Raw genomic sequence first — 5,374 nt, forward strand, 5'->3', positions numbered from 1 at the left:
TGGTTTATTGGTTATAATTTATATATATATATATATATTTGTTAACTTCAATTTTCATTTATTTTGTAACTTTTTGTATTTAATTATTTTTCTTGTTTTTTTTCTTTTAGCTTTAAATTTATAGATTTCAAAATTTTAAATAATAACTTAGGCCTCATAATTTGTGTAACATTAGGATTTAGATTAGCTTTAATTTAGGTTCTTCCTCTTTAACTCTTGTTTATTTTGATTTTTTTTAAAATATATCATAAAATCCAAAAAAAAAAATCATAAAATTTTAGCATAAAAATTTTAGTATTGGGAACAATAGTGTAATGCTACAAGTGGTAAAAACTGAGAGTATTCTGTCTAGAAAGATTGACTTTTAAGGTTTGTGATAGAGTACCCTCTACACTTTCCTGGGAACCTTGGTTCTGTCTAGGAAAGTGTGGGACGAAGTGGTACCTTGGCAACCTTCCCAATCGGCCTGGGAATATTTCTTGTGTATACCATTGTATTATTACATTTTTGAACTTGTTACTATTTAAAAAAAAAACAAGCTTGTTCTTTCAAAATAAGTAAATTATTTTACTTATTGGTCATTTGGTTGAAAAGGTTTGAATTGTGATTTTTCATACTCATCTAGTAACCTCGGGGAGTTCTGGTGAGGCATGTGAGATCATTTCAAATTATCCAAATTTACCAAGGAACAAGTGAAAAAAAAAAAGTCTCGTTTTTGAAAGTGGATGAATCGTCATAGAGATGAACTAGGGAGATTTGTTAGGAGACCCAACACCCCTAGTGACAATTCTTCTGATACATCCAACATTTCTTCTCCCACCTCAACAATTGCTCATAATCCTTTCGCAATGGCTCATCATGAGGAAATTCAACAGAGAAGTCTGAATGACTATCTCCATCCTACTTGTATTCCTACCCCTTCTTGTATCATCTTTCCACCTAATATGCCCAACTTTGAATTTAAACCTGGCATGATTCAACTCTTGCCAAATTTCCATGGTTTAGAAAATGAAAATCCTTATGTGCATGTTAGGGAATTCGAGGAGGTGGTAGCCACTTTCTATAACCAAGCTAATATCGCGGATACTGTGCGATTGAAGTTTTTTCCCTTCTCTTTGAAGGATAAGGCTAAAATCTGGTTATACCCTCTGAGACCAAGGTCTATTGGAACATGGGATGAAATGACATCGTCATTCTTCCATAAATACTTCCCTAACCACAAGACCAATGGGTTAAAAAGACAGATTTCTACTTTTTCCCAAAAAGACAATGAAACTCTCTATCAAGTCTGGGAAAGGTTTAAGGAACTGTTAACTCTTTGTCCCCACCATGGATATGAAAAATGGTGCCTAGTCAGCTATTTCTATGAAGGCTGATAACTCTACAAAATAGAGTTATTTTACCACTTTTTATGTGTTAATTGTTGCTTAGTTCTTGAGTTCTTAATTGATTTATTAAGTTTTTAAGTAATTTTACATTTATTAGTCTTATTATAATTTTCTAGATTTTTATATATTTTTATAGATATTTTATTATAATATGTTGAAGTTTAAATTATGTGTAATTAATATAGTTTAGTTAGAAGTAAAATAAAAGTGCAATTTTGTTGATCTTTATTGATAAATTAAATTAAGTTTTAATTAAGTATTTTCAAATAATTAATATGGTTTATTTATAATTGAAAATATTTGATTGTTATTTAATTTAATTTTTTTTTATGGTGAAGGAACTATGGCAATTTTCAAGAAAGAAATGAAGAAAATGGCAATTTTGTGAAGCAAGCCTCTCCAGGCCCATGCCCAAGCCCAACTGCTGATGCTCCCACTCACCAGCCAGGCCCGCCTGCCACTTGAGCCCAGCCCGTCTGCCAAGCATTTGATCCCAGCTCTGCATCTCCACGAGCCACCTGTCCACTCTCCTCAACACTCCATCAAAGCCTTCAAGTCCTCCTCCTGCCAGCTGTCCGAGGCTCACCAAGGTCCTTCCACCAGCCTTTCAGCATATATCACCAATTCCACCTGCCGCATATATCACTAATTCGGCCAGCTTCACCCAAGTCAAGGCCAGCTCCAATTCCACCTGCCGCATGCACAAAGCCAAGGCCCAAGTCGGGCCAATCCAACAGACCGTGGGCCTTCTGCTGCAGCTCACTCAAGCCCAGGCCCATTTTCGGTCTCCTCTTCTCTGCAGCCTTCCGAAGCCCAACATCCCATAGCTGCTGCCACTCCAATTCGGCCTAGCCAAGACACAGCCCCATGCCAAGACAACCAAACCAATAGCCATAAAAATAAGATCAAAATTCACATTTTTCATTCCCAATATTTTTCACCAAAATATCAATTCACTTTTCCCTATTTTTCTTACCTAAATAAACATTCCTAATTTATATTTTTACCTTAGTTTTTCACTAATCTTTTACCCAACCAAACATTTCATCTTTCCAATACTCTTACACTTACTCTATTTATCCTACCACTTCCCAACACAATTAAATTAATCAATTTATTTATTTTAATTTGATTAATTTAATCTCCATATTTTGCCTATAAATAGAGTCTTGTAAGACCATTTGGGGAGCTCTTCTTCTTCATTTTTTTTTTTCAATATCTTCTACACATTTTTCTCTTTTCTTTTCACTAGTTTCTCTCTACCATTTTCATCTTTTGAAGAGCATGTCAAGTATGTTATTTTGTAATTTTTATCTAGTTATGAGCTTCTAATCTTTTTCAAAGGTTATTAAGATGATGATGAAGCAAAATGTAACTAGATAGTATTTTTTATTGTATGTTGATTTCCCATTTGTGTAACATTGTTTATGGATTTTTCTATCAATGATATGCATTTTTCATCTATTATTGAGTGTTAAAGCATATTAAACTTAGTTCTTCATTATGAAAAAATATGATATTCTTTGATTAAATGTTTTTCATTAAATTGTTTACATCTAATTCTTAGAGCATTAGTATCATATTTTGCCTAAACATAATCTCTTTGATTTTTTGTAGTTTCATTAGGTTGTAACACAACTAATGCTTAGAAATTATATCTTATATAAGTGAAGAAAAATCTTACCTTTTTGAAAGAGTAATTTGTGCTTGAATAGAAAATATATTTTGAAAAAATATATAGTGTGATTTATTTCAACTATATTAAAACTTGGGAATCAATATACTTATAAATACTATTGAACTTGCATTTTGTGGATTCTAAAATCTTAATAATCTTATTTTATATATCTCATTTGAAAACAATTTTTCTATTTAATCTTAAATATTTTTATTACTTGTGTTTTATTTTTCTAAAAAAAAATCTCATCAAATATTTGGAATTAGGTTAGAATATTTTTGCTTTGTTTGAAATAGTTTCTTTTGATGTTAGTCAACTCCCATGGGTTCGACCTCGTACTTACATGAAAATTATATTCTAAAACGATTCGTGCACTTGCGAGCTTAAATATTAAAACACCCTCTTTTGGGAATCAACAAGTTTTTGGCGCCGTTGCCGGGGAGTTGCTAGAAAGAAACGATCTTTCTACAAGGTAAGTAATATTCTTCTACTAGTTATTTTATTTTTATTTTGCACTATCATCTTTAAAAAAAAAGGAAAAATATATATATATATATATTTATATTTATAAAAAAAATAAAAAAATAAACAAAAAAGAGTAAAAATCGAAAAAAAAAGAGTTATACATATATTTATTTATATTGTTATATATTATATTATATATATATCTTGGTAGTTGATGGCATTTAGTGCCTCCTACTTACATATTAGTTGAGTGCATTAGTGCCTCCTACATACTTGAGCAATTTATCTTTTCTAGTGATGGCATTAGTGCCTCCTAGCTTTTATTTTTTATTTTTATCTTAGTTGATGGCACTAGTGCCTCCTAAGTTTTATTATTATTATCATTATTAGTATTAGTGTTGGTTGATGGCATTAGTGCCTCCTAATTTTTTTTTTTTTGTTGATCATTTAGTTGATGGCATAAGTGCCTCCTAATTTTTATATAACTATTTATTATTGCTCTTGTCATTTTATTTTATTTATTTTTTCTTAATTATCGCATTTAGTTAGTTGTAATTTTATTGTTTAAGAAAATACTTGAAAAAAAAAAAAACTAAAAAAAAACAAAGCTTGTTCTTTCAACATAAGTAATTTTTGCTTAAAGGAAATTTGGCAAAGTTCCCATCCACGCTTATTAATTAACCTCGGGGAGTTGTTATTAAGTTGTGAGTAAGTGGAATCAAATAGGCCTGGGAACAAGTTAAACAAAACATAAAAAAAAAAAAAATCATAACAAAAAATTATATAGTTATATAAATATTGTAATCTCTTCTTGTTATAAGTATGCTCTGTGGTTGCGGTTCTAACTGATCTTCCACATCAGAAATTTGTTTTCTTGTGATTGTTTGTGTTACTTGGTGAAATCTGTGACATTGTATGCATCAGTGGCATCGTAATTTAAAAAATCGTTTGGTGAAAAAATTAGTGTCTGTACGTGAAATTGAAAGTGTTTTTGAAAGTTTAAGCATAATGGAACAAGAACCTAATGTTGTGCAAGAAAAAACTCTTCTTGAATATTTTTCACCTATTTCATCTAATGCTCCATCATGCATTGTTTTACCCACTACTAATGCCACTCATTTTGAACTTAAACCATCAATCATTCAATTGTTACCATCATTTTATGGTTTAGAAAGAGAGGATCCATACATGCATGTAAAAGACTTTTTGGAAATTTGCTCAACCTTTCGTTTTCAAAAATTTTCAGATGAGTCGGTTAAACTTAGGTTGTTTCCTTTTTCTTTAAAAGATAGAGCCAAAGCTTGGTTAAACTCACTTCCAACTGGAACCATAACTACTTGGGATCAACTTTTTAATAAATTCCTTGCTAAATTTTTCCCCATGTCCAAAACTGATAGTTTAAGAAGAGAAATCTCCGAATTTTATCAAAAAGATAACGAAGAATTTTATGAATGTTGGGAAAGATTTAAAGATTTATTATTAAAATGTCCCCACCATTGTTTTGAAAAATGGAGACTTGTAAAATATTTTTATGATGGTTTAACCCCTTCAAATCGACAAATGATTCAATCCATGCATACCGGAAATTTTTTGAAATTGCAAGGGCAAGAGGCTTGGGACGCTCTTGAAGAATTGTCTGTTAATTCACAACAATGGAATTATTCTGAGCCTAGGTCTAGAGCCAACCCTTCACCGAAAAGAGAAAGAAAATATGAAATAAAAGAAGAAAGTGATTTAAGAACATCATTTGAAAAATTAGCAAGAAAAGTAGATGCCTTAGTGATAAGTCAATCTATGAATTCTCATGTGCAACCTAAAAAAGATGTGTGTTCTTTATGTGCTA

At 30.9% G+C, this 5,374-nt stretch overlaps 2 non-coding genes across 2 annotated transcripts; both read right to left on the reverse strand.

Moving 5' to 3' along the window:
• Positions 1 to 1,228: 1,228 nt before the first annotated feature.
• LOC133828056 (small nucleolar RNA R71) lies at positions 1,229 to 1,336 on the reverse strand. The gene has a single exon (XR_009890701.1). It is a non-coding gene; the product is annotated as a small nucleolar RNA R71 (small nucleolar RNA).
• A 3,590-nt stretch (positions 1,337 to 4,926) lies between these two features.
• On the reverse strand, positions 4,927 to 5,033 carry LOC133827918 (small nucleolar RNA R71). Its single transcript, XR_009890566.1, has one exon. It is a non-coding gene; the product is annotated as a small nucleolar RNA R71 (small nucleolar RNA).
• Between the last annotated feature and the right edge of the window lie 341 nt (positions 5,034 to 5,374).

This window comes from Humulus lupulus, chromosome 3 (genome assembly GCF_963169125.1).
Source record: "Humulus lupulus chromosome 3, drHumLupu1.1, whole genome shotgun sequence".
Lineage (NCBI taxonomy): Eukaryota > Viridiplantae > Streptophyta > Magnoliopsida > Rosales > Cannabaceae > Humulus > Humulus lupulus.